Source organism: Hemiscyllium ocellatum, chromosome 37 (genome assembly GCF_020745735.1).
Source record: "Hemiscyllium ocellatum isolate sHemOce1 chromosome 37, sHemOce1.pat.X.cur, whole genome shotgun sequence".
NCBI lineage: Eukaryota > Metazoa > Chordata > Chondrichthyes > Orectolobiformes > Hemiscylliidae > Hemiscyllium > Hemiscyllium ocellatum.
The window spans coordinates 39,426,173-39,445,439 of NC_083437.1; positions in this window are offsets into that span (position 1 = coordinate 39,426,173).

Sequence of the window (19,267 nt, forward strand, 5' to 3'; positions counted from 1 at the left end):
TAGGGGGATATTCTGTTGAGTCATTTGATCCTTTAAGGCATATTTAAAATCCCACAGAATTTCAATTTCCTCCAACCTAATCCTCAATCCTTATAATCCAATGATAATTTACAGAAGATGACAGAGGTTGAGTTGACAGCAGGAAGGTGATTGCAGCAATAATGTCTCCATTTGTCCAAAGGCTTGACTTATTGTGTTGAAACAATGGTTAAGAATAGTTACATCCCCTTCTGATCGCTTCTGCTGCTACTTGCTGCTTTGCCAGGGCAACTTTAAGTCCACTACCATGCTGAAGATTCACCCCATCTGATTGATTCTAAAAGGAAATGTGTACTTGTTGCTTGCTGAGTAGGTGTCTGAGGGAGCAGTAACCTTATGTAAAGGACTGCAGATCCTCTTTATTGTTTTGTACTTGGGAACTGTGGGGAGGCAATTTTAAACAGCTTATCTGGAAATGAGTGAGACACTGAACGGATGTTATATCCGAGACTGTGTCTGGCTGTGGTGTTATAATGAGGCCACTGCATACTCCAAACAAAACACAGGCCAATGATTTGCTTTTCCAAATAACTAACTGTACACTTGCTCAATGGCCAGAGTTGCAAACAGAGTTAAGTCAATTCTTTTCATCTGTTTGACATTATTATTTGATCATAAAATATATATTGTACATACAACCAAATAAACTTTGCTGCCATGAAATTGAAGGAGTGAAATGAGAAGCATGTGGATCATGGGAGGCTGATCTGATTTCATCTGCTTTATACTACTGTCTGAGATGAGGTTTTATCCTTGTGCGTTTCATGGGTTTGACCTTTGTTTCTCCTATTCTGACCTCTCAAGCATCTGATTTTAATTACTCCACCATTGGTAATTGTACCTTCATTTGTCCAGGCTTCAAGCCTGGAGTTCCCTCCTTCCACATCTCTGCCTCTTTATCTTTCTTTCCTCCACTAAGACACCTTATAACCTATCATTTTGACCAGGCATTTAATTATCGGACCCTGACTCTCCTGATGAGGCTTCATGTCCTATTGTGTTTTGTTGTGAACTGAAACTTTTATACAGCTGTAAGTTGCATCAATTTCAATATGTGGATCCCATTATGTTTATTACTATCTTGCAGTTCTGGTCAGTGGGCAGAATTGAACACAGGCTTTGGGAGTCTCAGAGACTGGAGGGTGAGATGATGAGGGCCCTGTGCAATTTCAGGGTCATAGAGTCATATAGCATGGAAATAGGGCATAAGGTCCCACTGGTCCATGTTAAAAAGATTTCCTAAACTAATCTAGTCCCACCTGCCTGTGTTTTGCCCCTATCCCTCTTCATTCCTATTCCTATTCAGGTAACTGGCCAAATGCCTTTTAAATGCTGTGAGTGTACCTGTATCCATCACTTCCTCTGGCAGTTCATTCCACGTATGCACCACTCTCTGTCTGAAAATGTTGCTCCTCAGGTCATTTTTAAATCTTTCCCCCTCTCACCTTAAACCTATGCCCTCTAGTTTTCAATCCCCCCAACCCTGGGGAAAAGACCTTTGCTCGTCACCTTATTGATGCCCATCATGATTTTATAAACCTCTGTAAGGTCACTCCTCAATCTCTTGCACTCCAGTGAAAAAGTCTCAGCCTATTCAGCCTCTCCTTATAACTCAAACCATCCAGTCCCAGTAACATCCTTGTGAATATTTTCTGAACCCTTTCCAATCTAATAAAATCCTTCTCATAGCAGTGTAACCAGAACTGTATACAGTACTCCAAAAGTGGCAGCACCAGTGTCATGTACAGCCATAACATGACATCCCAACTCCTGTACTCAATGCTCTGAACAATGAAGGCAAGCCTGACAAATGCCTTCTTCACCACCCGGTCTACCTGCGACGCAACTTTCAAGGAATTATGTACCTGAGCCCCCTTAATCTCTCTGTTTGACAACACTCCCCAGGACCCTATCGTTAACCGTGTAAGTTCTGCCCTCGTTCATCTTACCAAAACGCAACACCTCACAAAAAGCCCACTGTATTAATTACCAGTCAGCAGGTGAATGAGCATTAATTTCCTATTTGATGGTGGGGCACAATCTTCTCTAACCCAGACCAATTTGGGGCAGAAGTGGGAAGAGGGCACGATCCCCACCTTGTGCCCTCCCACCCAATTAAATGCAATTGGATCACCCTCCAAAAATCTCCTTGGGGAAGGGGATCAAATGCCAGCTGCAGGTTTTTAAAGATTTGTCTATGAGGTGTGGGCATCACTGGTGGGGCCACTTATCGCCCATCCCTAACTGTGCAGTAAGCCACTCTGGGTCAACCGCAGTGCTGTGGATCTGGAGTTACTCTAGGCCAGACTGGATAAAGAAGGCCGATATTTTTTTCCCTAAAGATTTAGATTTAGATTCAGATTTATGTTTAAATTTGAAGTTGGATTTAAATTTTTTATGTCGCATGTACTCAAGTACAGGAGTACAGTGAAAAGTGTATAATGTTGCCATACACAGCACCATCTTAGGTTCAAAGGTATCCAGGGACAGAAAACTCAGATACAAAGTAGTAAGAGAATAAGGAGAAAAATAGCAGAATAAGATAGTAGTTAACATTAAAGTCTTTCTTAATTTAAACTAAGGCATTTAGTTAAAAATTCAACAATAGAGGGCATTAGTGAAACAGAGGGGTATTTATGACAGTCGTCATGGCTATGTGGTTGGCATTAGTTTAGCTTTTCCTATGGATTTTCAATGAAATCATGGTGGCACAGTAGTTAGCACTGCTGCCTGACGACCCCAGGTTCAATTCCAGCCTCTGGTGACTGTCTGTGTGGAGTTTGCACATTCTCCCCGTGTCTGCATGGGTTTCCTCCCACAGTCCATAGATGTGCAGGTCAGGTGGATTGGCCATGCTAACTTGCCCATAGTGTTAGGTGCTTTAGTCAGAGAGGGATGGGTCAGTGTGGACTTGTTGGGCCGAAGGACCTGTTTCCACACTGTAGGGAATCTAATGTCTCCAGAACATTAGCCTGGGCTCCTGGATTACCACTACGCTGCTGCCTCCTCCAGAGTAAGCTTTAATTTTCACATCTTTCAGTAGTTTTTTTATTCATTCACAGGATAAGGATATCACTGGCTAGGCCAGCATTTATTGCCCATCTCTAATTACCCAGAGATCGGTTAAGAGTCAACCATATTGTTATGGGTCTGGAGTCACATGTAGGCCAGGCTGGGTAAGGACAGCAGTTTCCTTCCCTAAAGTGAACCTTTTTTTTTGGTGTTTTTTAACGCTGCATTGATTGCCAGATGCGACAGGACTGGGTATCTCCAAGAGGAAAGGCATCTGTCTGAAGTTGGAATCTTGTATACAGGTATTGAGATTTGCAATCAGTGGGGACCCGGTCCATAGAGGTAGAAACCTCCACAGACTCAAGCCTGGAAAGTAAAAATGACATTGACCCAAGCTGTTTCTGATCTCGAAATAACATTGGTTATAACATTCTCAAATCAAAGTCTGAGAACAGTTTCTCCCCTCATTCTTCAGCCAAGAATGGCACAGGCAGAGCCAGAAAAATGAACAGCCGAGAGAAGTAAGTGATAAAAAAAATTGTCCATAAATTTTTGCACAGTGTTAAAAAGAAGAGTGAGTAACTGGTCACAATTATTTATGATTTGGAGATGCCAGTGTTGAGCTGGAGTGTACAAAGTTAAAAATCACACAACACCAGGTTATAGTCCAACAAGTTTAATTGGTTTAATCTGAAAGCTAGTGTGCTTCCAATTAAACCTGTTGGACTATAACCATAAGTTTGGACAAACAGCCTGTTTCCATGCTACAGACCTCTATGACTATATTTGTGTATTTTGTGTGTTAAAAGTACTGCTTTTACCCCATTTTGTTGTCAATGTTTCTTTTAGTTGGGTTCTTTAGAACAAGGGATCAGGACCTCAGAATAAAGGGGTTTGCTATTTAGGTCTGAGATAGAGAAATTTCTTTACTTGAAGAGTGGTGAATGCAGTCAGTCCCTGGGTTAGGAATGGGATCCATCCTTGAGTCTGTTCACAAATCGATTTGTACAAGTCGGTGTAAAATCGTCGTTCGTAAGTCCAGGGAACACTTATATGTCAGATCTTTGAAATTACACCCCTATATGGGATGGTGTTGGTAAGTACCATAAGACCATAACATACAGGAGCAGAATTAGGCCATTCAGCTGGTATGTTTCTCAATCCAATTCTCCTGCCTTCTCCCTGACCATTGATCCTCTTATTAATTACCAACTATCTATCTCTATCTTAAACACACTCAATGACTTGGCCTGTATGGCCCTCTGTGGCAATGAGTTTCCCAGACTGACCACCCTCCGGCTAACAAATTCCTCCTCATCTCAGTTCTATAAGATTATCCCTTCACTGCGTCCCTGGATACTTGTCTCTTCTACTGGTGGAAACAACTTCCCCAAGTCCACTCTATCCAGGCCTTTCAGTATTCTGTAAGTTTCAATCAGATACCACTCCCCCCCCCCCCCCCCCCCCCCCCCGCCTCATCCTTCTAAATTTCGAGTACAGACCCAGAGTCCTCAACTGCTCCTCATGTGACCAGCGCTTCATCTTTGGGTTTGTTCTCGTATCTCCTCTGGCCACCCTCCAATGCCAGCATGTCCTTCCCTAGATACAGGGCCCAAACTTGCTCACAATATTCCAAATGCGGTCTGACCAGAGCCTTATATAGCCTCAGTAGTATATCTCTGCTCTCGTTTACTAGTCCTCTTGAAAAGAATGCTGAGATCACATTTGCCTTTTTAACTGCTAAATGAACTTGCATAATAACTCTAAGCGAATACTGAACTAGCACTCTGAAGTCTCTTTGGGCTTCAGTTTTCCAAAACCCTTTTCTGTTTAGAAAATAATCTGCCTCCATTCTTCCAACCAAAGGATGAGCATTAGTTAGACATTTATAAATCAGAGACCCATTGTATTTGTATTTCTTTCCCAGTGAGCTGTGGTTGTTCAATGGTTGGGACAGAAGTTGATAGATATTTGAGTATTTAAGGATCTGGGATAGCTCAGACATAATGGGCCAAATCACATAATCCAGCTCTTATTATGTTCTATTGAAGAATTTTAGACATTGTGATGTGAGCGATTGTATTGAGTGCTACATTCCGTTGCTTGACTGTTCTGTGCAGGTCATTGAGTTCTTTGCAGTTTCTGGATTAAAAGGAGACTGTAGAACCTTTATAACACATTAACATGGAGCTCTAACACTTTAACAATGACTCACAGCAATTTAAAATAAATACACTGACACTTAGCAATACTACATTCAGAGGTTTTTAATTAACACACTAATTCATAACATCATTTCAAACCAGTACTTTTGACTACTGAACAGCAGCATCAAGTTTAATTTTCCGAAGTTTTTAAAGGTCGTGAACCAATTTGTCTCTGATGTTTCAAATATTAATTCCCTGACTCCGTTTTAACGACAGAACAGAGTTACTTTGTTCAAACAGCAGATGAAAGTGTAATGTATTCTTGTGGCTAAAGTAATTTTAAATCATGTTTATTGCATCCTCTTTAAAATCACACAGCACTTGGGAGGTCTGGCCTGCAGACGCGTTTTGATGATCTTTCAGAAGGATATTTTGGGTTAAGCCTCACAGGTGATGGCTCAAGACTACGTTTCTCCTGCCAATGAAGGCAGCTGCAGATTCCCGAGCTCTCTGAGTTTGAAGGAACATCAAAGGTTAACATGTGAGGAGAAGATGAACTGTTTCCTCTGGGTTAGGTTGTGCAGCAATGCAATAATTTCTTCTCCAGCCGAGCCCAGACATGACTGTATCCACATTGTCTGGTATTTTTGGAAAGCCAGACCTGTCAACTTTGCCAAACGTTGGCACAGCGAAGCGTTCAATCTGACTCCGAGGTTTTAGTGCTTACACTCCTAGCTTTGTTTCCTCCATGGTGCATTACCTTCCATAATTCCCCCCTGCTTCGCTCCCAGATACCTTCAGTCAACCGGAAAGTTTCCTAGCATTATCTGAATGGAGTGTTGAAGGCAGCTTTCTTGTTGCTGTGTTTTTCAGTTGAAATAGTCATCAAGGGAAGCGCCTGCTCTTGTCTTCTGACTAATACTATTGACCACAAGTTCATTGCCAGCTGGTTTCAGGGACACATGGTCAAATACCCAAACAGGTGGAAATACATGAATAACCAGGGCACTTAGAGAGGCCATCAGGGTCCAGTTCAAACCCCAGAGGTGTAGCTGGGGTTATGTGATGTTCTTCCATCTGAACATCAAGTGGAAGGCAAACTCTTCCTTCAGGTACCATCCATGATCTTAGCCAATTCACCACTATGAGGCTAGATTGCATGTACGTTGTGGGCAACTTGACTGTGCTCATCATTGCTGAGAGCTCATCCCACCCTCGAGCAACATAGCACTTAGATTCTCACCAGGAGGAACTAAGATTTAAAACATAGAACATAGAACATAGAAAAATACAGTGCTGTACAGGCCCTTTGGCCCTCGATGTTGCACCGATCCAAGCCCACCTAACCTACACTAGCCCACTATCCTCCATATGCCTATCCAATGCCCGTTTAAATGCCCATAAAGAGGGAGAGTCCACCACTGCTACTGGCAGGGCATTCCATGAACTCATGACTGGCTGAGTAAAGAATCTACCCCTAACATCTATCCTATACCTACCACCCCTTAATTTAAAGCTATGCCCCCTCGTAATAGCTGACTCCATACGTGGAAAAAGGTTCTTATGGTCAACCCTATCTAAACCCCTAATCATCTTGTACACCTCTATCAAATCACCCCTAAACCTTCTTTTCTCCAATGAAAACAACCCCAAGTGCCTCAGCCTTTCCTCATATGATCTTCCTACCATACCAGGCAACATCCTGGTAAACCTCCTCTGCACCCGTTCCAGTGCCTCCACATCCTTCCTATAGTATGGCGATCAAAGCTGCACACAATACTCCAGATGTGGCCACACCAGAGTCTTATACAACTGCAACATGACCTCAGGACTCCAGAACTCAATTCCTCTACCAATAAAAGCCAGTACGCCATATGCCTTCTTCACAGCACTATTTACCTGGGTGGCAACTTTCAGAGATCTGTGTACATGGACACCAAGATCCCTCTGCTCATCCACACTACCAAGTATCCGACCATTAGCCCAGGTACCCCATCTTCTTGTTACTCTTACCAAAGTGAATCACTTCACACTTAGCTACATTGAACGCCATTTGCCACCTTTCTGCCCAGCTCTGCAGCTTTTCTATATCCCGCTGTAACCTGCCACATCCTTCCTCACTGTCAACAACTCCACCAACTTTTGTATCATCCACAAACTTGCTCACCCAACCTTCTAGCCCCTCCTCCAGGTCATTTATAAAAATGACAAACAGCAGTGGTCCCAAAACAGATCCTTGTGGAACACCGCTAGTAACTGCACTCCAAGATGAACTTTTACCATCAACTACTACCCTCTGTCTTCTTCCAGCCAGCCAATTCCTAATCCAAACCTCCAACTCCCCCTCAATGCCATACCTCTGTATTTTTTGCAGTAGCCTACCATGGGGAACCTTACCAAACGCCTTACTAAAATCCATATACACCACATCTACCGCTTTACCCTCGTCTACCTCCTTAGTCACCTTCTCAAAGAATTCAATAAGGTTTGTGAGGCACGTCCTGCCCTTCACAAAACCATGCTGACTATCCTTGATCGCATTATTCCTATCCAGATGTTCATAAATCCTATCCCTTACTATCCCTTACAATTCTCTCTAAGACTTTGCCCACAACAGAAGTGAGACTCACCGGCCTATAGTTACTAGGGTTATCCCTACTCCCCTTCTTGAACAAGGGAACCACATTTGCTATCCTCCAGTCTTCTGGCACTATTCCTGTAGACAACGAGGACATAAAAATCGAGGCCAATGACTCTGCAATCTCCTCCCTTGCTTCCCAGAGAATCCTAGGATAAATGCCATCAGGCCCAGGGGACTTATCTATTTTCACCCTTTCCAGAATTTCCAACACTTCTTCCCTGCATACCTCAAAGCCATCCATTCTAATTAATTGTGACTCAATATTCACATCGGCAACAATGCCCTGTTCCTGAGTGAATACTGACGAAAAGTATTCATTCAGTGTCTCCCCAATCTCTTCAGCCTCCACACGCAACTTCCCACTACTGTCCTTGACTGGACCTATTCCTACCCTAGTCATTCTTTTATTCCTGACATACCTATAGAAAGCCTTTGGGTTTTCCCTAATCCTCCCAATCAAGGACTTTTCATGTCCCCTCCTTGCTGCTTTTAGCTCTCTCTTTAGATTAGATTAGATTACTTACAGTGTGGAAACAGGCCCTTCGGCCCAACAAGTCCACACCGACCCGCCGAAGCGCAACCCACCCATACCCCTACATTTACCCCTTACCTAACACTACGGGCAATTTAGCATGGCCAATTCACCTGACCTGCACATCTTTGGACTGTGGGAGGAAACCGGAGCACCCGGAGGAAACCCACGCAGACACGGGGAGAACGTGCAAACTCCACACAGTCAGTCGCCTGAGTCGGGAATTGAACCCGGGTCTCCAGGCGCTGTGAGGCAGCAGTGCTAACCACTGTGCCACCGTGCCGCCCTTCCTGATCCTTCCTGGCTACCTTATAACTCTCAATCGCCCCAATTGAACCTTCACGCCTCATCTTTACATTGGCCGCCCTCTTCTCTTTAACAAGGGATTCCAATTCCTTATTAAACCACGGCTCCCTCACACAACCCTTTCCTCCCTGCCTGACAGGTACATACTTATCAAGGACACTCAATAGTTGCTCCTTGAACAAGCTCCACATATCGATTGCGCCCTTCCCTTGAAGCCTACTTTTCCAAGCCACGCATCCTAAGTCATGCCTCATCACATCATAATTTCCCTGCCCCCAGCTATAACTCTTGCCCTGCAGTGCACACTTATCCCTCTCCATCACTAGAGTAAAAGTCACCAAATTGTGGTCACTGTCCCCAAAGTGCTCACCTATCTCCAATTCTAACACCTGGCCTGGTTCATTACCCAGAACCAAATCCAGTATGGCCTCACCTCTTGTTGGCCTGTTTACATATTGTGTCAGGAAACCCTCCTGCCCACATTGGACAAACACTGACCCGTCTAACGCACTCAAGCTATTGCTTTCCCAGTCAATATCTGGAAAGTTAAAGTCCCCCATAACAACCACCCTATTACTTTCACTCTTCTCCTGAACCATCCTCACAATCCTTTCTTCTATGTCTCTGGGACTATTAGGAGGCCTGTAGAAAACTCCTAACAGGGTGACCTCACCTTTCCTATTTCTAACCTCAGCCCAAACTACCTCTGATGGCAAGTCTTCATCCATCATCCTTTCCACTGCTGTAATACTATCTTTGACAAGCAATGCCACACCTCCCCCTCTTTTACCCCCACCTCTGACCCTACTATCTCAGTCCTAAAACATTTACCCATTATCCTTAACCTATGACCCCTGGTTCTGTTCTCCCCCAGCATTTGGAACATCCCTCCTGTACCTAACCTTCTAGTCCTTTTAGAATTTTACTGGTTTATATGAGATCCCCCCACATCCTTCTATACTTCAATCCTAACTGACTCAATCTCTCTGCATTCATCTATCCTGCCACAGGAATCAACCCTCACTACACTCCGTCTTTAGCAAGAACATCCTTCATCAGATAAGGGAACCAAAACTAGACAAAATACAGTCCTTCTGATATAACACACATTTCATTAACGCAAATTCACTGTAACACGATTGACAAACTGGGAGCACTGTTTCTAAAACGCAAACTTTTAAAACATGTCTTGGCTGTAACACGATTACGTCGCCAACATTTTAAGTGCTGTTTCTAAAATGCGATTTTTCTATAACATGGGGTTGCACAAGAACACAACCATCATGTAATAGAGGAACTGACTGCATTCCAAGTGTGGCCTTACTAATTGCAGCAATGTATCCTTGTTCCTGTATTCGAATCCTCTCACTATGAAGGCCAACATACAGTTTACCTTCTTCAGTGCCTGCTGCACCTGCACACTAACTTTCAGTGACTGGTGCCCGAAAACACCCATCTCTCATCGAACATGTCCCACTTTCAATTTACAGCCATTCCAATAATAATCTGCCTTCCTACTTGTGCTACCAAAGTGGCTTATCTCATATTTATCCACATTATACTGCATCTACCATGAAACAAAGCAGAGTGTAATTTCCCCTAATCATTCAATAAAACATTGCATTAAGACCCTGAAAACAAGCCCTGTTACTTCACGGCTTCTTTGAGGTCCTATGGTTAACCTGTAAAAAACATTGCACAAACAATGCCTGTAGGATTAGTATCATTACTTACGAGGCTCCTAAATATGTTTCTGTTAATATCACATAGAATCCCTACAGTGTGGAAGCAGGCCATTTGGCCCATCAAGTCTACACTGACCTTCCAAAGAAGCCCTCCACCCTACCCCAACCCTGTAACTCTGCATTTCCCATGGTTAATCTGCCTAGCCTGCACATCCCTAGACATTATGGGCAAATTAGCATGGCCAATATGTGCGTTCTGATGAAGGATTATGCCTGAAACAGTGACTGTCCTGCTCCTCAGATGCTGCCTGACCTGCTGTGCTTTTTCCAGGGCCACACTTTATCGACTCTGACTTCTCTAGCATCTACAGTCCTCATTATCTCTCAATTCGTCTAACCTGCACCTCTTTGAACTGTGGAAAGAAACCAGAGCACCCGGAGGAAATCCACACAGACACAAGGAGAACGTGCAAACTCCACACACTCCGAATCCGGGTCCCTGGCGCAGTGAGGCAGCAGTGCTAACCACTGAGCCACCGTGCCACGTATTAACAGAATGCTCTTAGCAACAGTGTAAATTCTGAATGTGCCATACATCTGACAATCAAAAATGGGCCTGAATTTTGTTCCATATGATCACATAAGGCACAGAGATAGGTTGTTGAAAATGTAATTCTCACGGCTGCTATCTGTTGGTGTTAGCACTCTGCTTAAAGGAAGTGGTTTTACAGAGATGAAATATTTGGGAGTCTCATGCATTTAGATATGATCAACGTTGATCTTCAACAGTCTCCAGCTGCGCAAGAAACCAAGTCAAATTCTTGGTAAACACCTGGGCCATGATGCGAAACTCATACCAATTTCTGCCTGTATGGTTAAGCAATTGGTGAGCTGTTCTCTGCCAGAAGAGTCTCTGCTGTTTTCCAGCCTAACATTGAAGACTGTCCAGTCTTCTCATGTTGCCTTGTTATTTCTAGTTAGTCTCATTATTGCTGAACAGGGGCACATAAACCGAGCAAAACCAGATTGTGTGGTTCAGCTCCTGAAGTCAGTTTTTAGATTAGACTTACAGTGTGGAAACAGGCCCTTCGGCCCAACAGGTCCACACCGACCCGCCGAAGCGCAACCCACCCATACCCCTACATTTACCCCTTACCTAACACTACGGGCAATTTAGCTTGGCCAATTCACCTGACCCGCACATCTTTGTGACTGTGGGAGGAAACCGGAGCACCCGGAGGAAACCCACGCAGACACGGGGAGAATGTGCAAACTCCACACAGTCAGTTGCCTGAGTCGGGAATTGAACCTAGGTCTCTGGCGCTGTGAGGCAGCAGTGCTAACCACTGTGCCACCGTGCTGTGAAAGAGAGAGTCTCACCTTATAAAGCAGGAGAAAACTGTACTGTGATGATTGGCAATTGCCCACTTCTGCACCAGTTATTTTTAACTCTTCAGGGAGGTTATTTAGAAGGTTCCTTGATCAGATTAGATTAGATTACTTACAGTGTGGAAACAGGCCCTTCGGCCCAACAAGTCCACACCGACCCGCCGAAGCGCAACCCATCCATTCCCCTACATTTACCCCTTTTACCAGACACTAGGGGCAATTTAGCATGGCCAATTCACCTGACCTGCACATCTTTGGACTGTGGGAGGAAACCGGAGCGCCCGGAGGAAACCCACGCAGACACGGGGAGAATGTGCAAACTCCACACAGTCAGTTGCCTGAGTCGGGAATTGAACCTAGGTCTCTGGCGCTGTGAGGCAGCAGTGCTAACCACTGTGCCACCATCAACAAACTCTGGTGTTTACTAATCTCTGGCGCTGTAGGATTCCTGCCATTCCCTATTCTAAATATTGTTATGAATTTGGCACAATACATTCCATTTGAAAATACTTCTGTGTGAATTGCACCAAAATAAAGTATTAAAACAAACTTTAGAAGGACAGGGATTACTGAAGTTGCTTATGCTTCAGGAAAAAAAAACTCTTTGATGAGCCACTGTTCTATTAGACTCATAGAGATGTACAGCATGGAAACACATCCTTCGGTCCAACTCGTCCATGCCGACCAGATATCCTAACTCAATCTAGGTCCATTTGTCAGCACTTGGCCCATATCCATCTAAACCCTATTCATATACCCAGCCAGATGCCTTTTAAATGCTGTAATTTGCACCAGTCTCCACCACTCCCTCTGGCAGCTCATTCCATACATGCACCATCCTCTGCGTGAAAACATTGCCTCTTAGGTCCCTTTTATATCTTTCCCCTCTCACTTTAAACCTATGCCCTTTAGTTCTGGACTCCCACCCACCTCACCAACCCCCCTCCACTAGGGAAAATACCTTGTCTACTTATCTTAACCATGATCCTCATGGTTTTATAAGCCTCTGTAAGATTATCCCTCAGCCTCTGATGCTCCAGGGAAAAGAGCCCCAGTCTTTTAAATCTCTCCCTATAGCTCTAATCCTCCAACCCTGGCAACATCCTTGTAAATCTTTTCTGAACCCATTCAAGTTTCACAACATCCTTCCTACAATAGGGAGACCAGAACTGCATGCAATACTCAACAGTGGCCTAACCAATGTCCTGTACAGTCGCAACATGACCTCCCAACTCCTGTACTCAATACTCCAACCAATGAAGGAAAGCATACCAAACACCTTCTTCACTATTCTATCTACCTGCGACTCCACTTTCAAGGAGCTATGAACCTGCACTCCAAAATCTTTTCGTTCGGCAACACTCCCCAGAACCTTACCATTAAGTGTATACATCCTACTAAGATTTGCTTTCCCAAAATTCAGCATCTTGCATTCATCTAAATTAAACTCCATCTGCCACTCCTCAGCCCATTGGTCCATCTGATCAAGATCCCATTGTACTCTGAGGTAACCTTCTTCACTGTCCACTATACCTTCAATTTTGGTGCCATCTACAAACTTACTAACTATACCTCCTATGGTCACATTCAAATCATGCATATAAATAACAAAAAGTCGTGGACCCAGCACCGATCCTTGTCGGATGCCACTGTGCCATCCATGGCCCATTTGGTCGCACACATTTCGGAAAACGCAGCGGGCAATGAAGAGGAGGTACACTGGCCTTTGTATCAAGAGGATTTGTGGACAGGAATGTCTTGCTGCAGTATTGTGTTCTGGTGGTGGAGGGAGTGTAACAAAGGTTTCCCAGATGGATTCCTGGGATGGAAGGACTGACAAATGAAGAATGGACAAGCCTATAAAATTCAACAGGACGAGACAAGGTAAATGCAGGAAGGATGTTCCCAATTGCCATGGAGTCCAGAAGCATGAGTCACAATGTAAGGATGCAGGGTAGACCATTTAGGACCGAGGTGAGGAGAAATGGCATCATCTAGAGAGTGGGATTCTGTGAAATTCTCTGCTACAAAATGCATTTGAGGCCAAAACGTTGAATATTTTTGAGAAGGAGTTACATATAGTTCTCAGGGCTAAAGGGATCAAAGGTTATGGGGAGAAAGCAGGACCAGGGCACTGAGTTGGGTGATCATATTGAATGGGGGAACAGGCTCAAAGGGCTGAATGGCCTACTCCTGCTTCTATTTTCTATGTTTCAATGACTCACAGATTTGTTACAGCACAGAAGGAGGGCCATTCAGCCCATCGTGCCGATCTTTACATCAATTGCTTTAATTCAGTGTCACTGGATCAAGTTACTGGAATCCCCCAATTGCATTGTGGGTCCACCTCTACCTGCAGCTCACCACCACCTTCTGAAGGGACAACTCGGGATGGGCAATAAATGTTGGCTCAGCCAGTGAGGCCCAAATCCCTAAATCAAAGTGTTGAAAAAATGCTAATCTTGTCAGTGATTGCCAATACCCTAAGAATGGATAAATACAAATGATCATTTTAGACTTTATGTTTTGGGCAAAAGCACAAAACACAGATGCTAATAGATCTGTCAGAATGGACATTGACAAGTCCATCTCATTAGCCCCTTTTTTGAGATCCATTTACAATGTGTTGATTTTCAATGATATCTACAAAGCAGTTACTGAGCTAGAATATCAGTGATGATCTCACATTGACTCCCTGAGTCCATTACTCAGCTTCCAATAAAACCATAAACCCCTTCCCATCTCCCAGGCAGCTACGAAACAGTACCTCACTCCACAATTATATTCAAGGAAGATTCTGTGAAAAAAAAATTAATGCACAATTTGAAAATTCAAAATATCAGCCTTTGGGGCTTTGAGTTTCTTTCAGAGCAACTTTCTGAATGTCAATTGCATCATTTTGTGCTCATTAATATCTACTCCCTGTTGAGAGAAACCTCTCATTTAGGAAATCTGTTCTTCAGCAATAGACAAAACATTGGAAATACAACCAATTAGTGTTAATAGGCAAAACAGAAAGAAATTCAGGTGGGGAATCATTGTGTCTTAATAAAAATTTTGCCTTTAGTTTAAATGACAATCTGAAAGTTGTGTTACACCCTTGATTAAGCAGATCATTCGGGATTTACATCCATGTGTTATAAAAACGGAACATTTATTTTCACAACAGGAAATAACCAAGAAAACACAAATATTGCAGTAAGATTTGAATCATGGAAATTGCAGTTTTGTAGGCAGGATTATCAAATCTGGAGCTTTGGATTTGTGGAAATTTGATCACGTGCCACTTAACCACTACATGGTGCGCACTCGTTATAATTATTCATCAGTGAAACGGAGCCAGAAGAACAGCATCCCAGTGAGAGTCAGTGTCAGAGGGACTGTATCCCAGCAAGAGTCTGTGCCAGAGGGACACTATCCCAGCAAGAGTCTGTGCCAGAGGGACACTATCCCAGCAAGAGTCTGTGCCAGAGGGACTGTCTCACGGTAAGAGTCTGTGCCAGAGGAGCTGTATCCCAATGAAACTCAGTGCAAGAGGGACAGTTACCCCAACGAGAGTCGGAAGAACAGAATCCCAGTGAGAGTCAGTGCCAGAGGGACAGTATCCCAGTGAGAGTCAGTGCCAGAGGGACAGTATCCCGGTGAGTGGCAGTAACAGAGGGACAGTATCCCGGTGAGTGGCAGTAACAGAGGGACAGTATCCCAGTGAGAGTCAGTGCCAGAGGGACAGTATCCCGGTGAGTGGCAGTAACAGAGGGACAGTATCCCGGTGAGTGGCAGTAACAGAGGGACAGTATCCCGGTGAGTGGCAGTAACAGAGAGACAGTATCCCGGTGAATCAGTACCAGAGGGACAGTTACCCCACTGAGCGTCAGTGCCAGAGGGACAGTATCCCAGTAAGAGTCAGTGCCAGAGGGACAGCATCATGGTGAGAGTCTGTGCCAGAGGAGCTGTATCCCAGTGAGAGTCAGTGCAAAAGGGACAATTACCCCACTGAGAGTCAGTGCCAGAGGGACAGTATCCCAGTAAGAGTCAGTGTCTGAGGGACAGTATTTGCAGTGAGAGTCAGTGCCAGAGGAGCTGTATTCCAGTGAGAGCAGTACCACAGGGACAGTATCCCAGTGAGAGTCAGTGCCAAAGTGACAGTATCTCAGTGAGAGTCAATGCCAGAGGGCCAGTATTCGCAGTGAGAGTCAGTGCCTGAGGGACAGTATCCCAGTGAAAGTCAGTGCCAGAGGAACAGTATCCCAGTGAGAGTCGGTACCAGAGAGGCAGTATCCCAGTGAGAGTCAGTGCCTGAGGGACAGTATCCCGGTGAGAGTCAGTGCCAGAGGGACAGTATCCCAGTGAGAGTCAGTGCCAGAATGACAGTATTCGCAGTGAGAGTCAGTGCCAGAGGGACAGTATTCGCAGTGAGAGTCAGTGCCAGAGGAGCTGTATCCCAGTGAGAGCAGTACCACAGGGACAGTATCCCAGTGAGAGTCAATGCCAGAGGGACAGTATTCGCAGTGAGTGTCAGTGCCTGAGGGACAGTATCCCAGTGAAAGTCAGTGCCAGAGGAACAGTATCCCAGTGAGAGCCAGTACCAGAGAGGCAGTATCCCAGTGAGAGTCAGTGCCAGAGGAGCAGTATCCCAGTGAGAGTCAGTGCCAGAGTGACAGTATTCGCAGTGAGAGACAGTGCCAAAGGGACAGTATTCGCAGTGAGAGTCAGTGCCAGAGGGACAGTATCCCAGTGAGAGTCAGTGCCAGAGGGACAGTATCCCAGTGAGGGTCTGTGCCAGAGGAGCAGTATCCCAGTGAGAGTCAGTGGCAGAGGGACAGTATCCCAGTGAGAGTCAGTGCCAGAGGAGCAGTATCCCAGTGAGAGTCAGTGCCTGAGGGACAGTATCCCAGTGCAGAGATGTATTCTGCTGAAGATACATAGAAACAGTGAGTGGATGAAACTGATGCAATTGGCTCCAAGGTATAATACTCATTCAGAGAGCTAGTGCAGTCAGATAAATGGAATGGCTTCTTTCCATGGTGTAATAATTCTGCAAAGCTGTGATGTATGAGATAAGTCAGCTTTTATAATTGTGAACTAATTTGGAAGAAAATTTCATTGCAGACTTAATTTGTTATCATTTGATTAAACAAAAAGGCTATTCATTCCTTGCATGAAATAATTTCCTTGTCTGAAGGAGTTTGATACCGAACAATTTTATTGAAAAAGAAACTGAAATTGACTCATTATTTAAAAATGCCTCAGAATCTTTGTAGAATTTGAATAGCTTTGAAATTTTTTCATGTTGGGAGAAATCGTATACATTGCCTCTGTGATTGTTAGACTCTAATCCTAACCCTAAACCCAACCACAACCCCAACCCCAAACCCCAGCCTGACTCTAACCCTTGTTCTAAACCTGACACTAACCCCAATCACAACCCCAACATTAATCTAACCCTAATTCCAACCCCAACCCAAATGCCAAATCCAAGCCTAACCCCAAACCCAACATTTACCTTAACCCTTAACCCCAACCCTAATCCCAACCCTAATCCCAATCCCAACCCCAACCCCAAACTCAATCCCCAGCTTTACCCTAACACTAACTCTAATCCTAGCCCTAACCCCAAGCCTCATTGTAACTCTAACCCCAACCCTAATCCCAACTAAAACCCCAAACCCAACCCTAACCTTAACCATAACCGTAACCCTAATCCCAAACCTAACCTCAACCCTAACCCAACTCCAACCCTAACCTTAACCCTAATCATAATCACAACCCGAACCCACAGCTGTCCACATGGCTTTTATTCTGGCCTTTTGCCCATCTCTGATTGGTGGCCATGCCTTCAGTTAGCTGAGCCTAAGCTGTTAAATTCGCTCCCTCCACCTTCGTCTATTGACCTTGCTGTCTTCCTTTCAGACCCTCATTAACACGGACCTCTCTGGTCAAGGTTCTAGTCCTCTAATGCATTATATTCTGATAAGGCAGTGTGTCAGCCTACATTTCAGAATTCCCCTCAGAATCACCTTGGCATGTTTCATGCTGTCAAAGATGCTGCTTAAATAGAAGCTGTTGGTACCAACCAGGGTGATCATTTAGCTCAGTTGGCTGGCTGACTGATTTATGATTACAGCATGTGGCCCCTCAAAGATCATTTTCAGCTCTGATCTCCAGCATCTGCAGACCTCACTTTCTCCTCAAAGATCAGCAAGGCGGCTTTTGTGTGGAGCCACAGAAAATGGGGGAGATACTAAATGTGTATTTTACATCAGTATTTACTGTGGAAAAGGATATGGAAGATATAGACTGTAGGGAAATAAATAGTGACACCTTGAAAAATTTCTATATTACAGAGGAGTAAGTGCTGGATGTCTTGAAATGGGTAAAGGTGGATAAATCCCCAGGACCTGATCAGGTGTCCCCAAGAATTCTGTGGGAAGCTAGAGAATTGATTACTGGACCTCTTGCTGAGATGTTTGTATCATCGATAGTCACAGGTGAGGTGCCAGGAAGACTGGAGGGTGGCAAACGTGGTGCCTCTGTTTAAGAAGGGTAGTAAGGACAAGCCAGGGAACTATAGACAGTTTTTCAGACTGGAGGCCTATGACCAGTGGAGTGCCACAACGATCAGTGCTGGGTCCTCTACTTTTTGTCATTTACATAAATGATTTGGATGAGAGCATAAGAGGTACAGTTAGTAAGTTTGCAGATGACACCAAAACTGAAGGTTTGTGGACAGCGAAGAGGGCTACCTCAGATTACAACAGGATCTTGACCAGATGGGCCAATGGGCTGAGAAGTGGCAGATGGAGTTTAATTCAGATAAATGTGAGGTGCTGCATTTTGGGAAAGCAAACCTTAGCAGGACTTATACACTTAATGGTAAGGTCCTAGGGAATGTTGCTGAACAAAGAGACCTTGGAGTGCAGGTTCATAGCTCCTTGAAAGTGGAGTCGCAGGTAGATAGGATAGTGAAGAAGGCATTTGGTATGCATTATTTTATTGGTCAGTACACTGAGTACAGGAGTTGGGAGGTTCATGTTGCGGCTGTACAGGACATTGGTGAGGCCACTGTTGGAATATTGCGTGCATTTGTGATCTCCTTCCTATTGGAAAGATATTGTGAAACTTAAAAGAGTTCAGAAAAGATTTACAAGGATGTTGCCAGGGTTGGAGGACTTGAGCTATAGGGAGAGGCTGAACAGGCTGGGGCTGTTTTCCCTGGATCGTCAGCGGCTATGGGGTGACCTTATAGAGGTTTACAAAATTATGAGGGGCATGGATAGGATAAATAGACAAAGTCTTTTCCCTGGAGTCGGGGAGTCCAGAACTAGAGGGCATAGGTTTAGCATGAGATGGGAAAGATATAAAAGAGACCGAAGGGTCAACTTTTTCACGCAGAGGGTGATACGTGTATGGAATGAGCTGCCAGAGGAAGTGGTGGAGGCTGGGACAATTGTAACATTTAAGAGGCATTTGAATGGGTATATGAATAGGAAGGGTTTGGAGGGATATGGACTGGGTG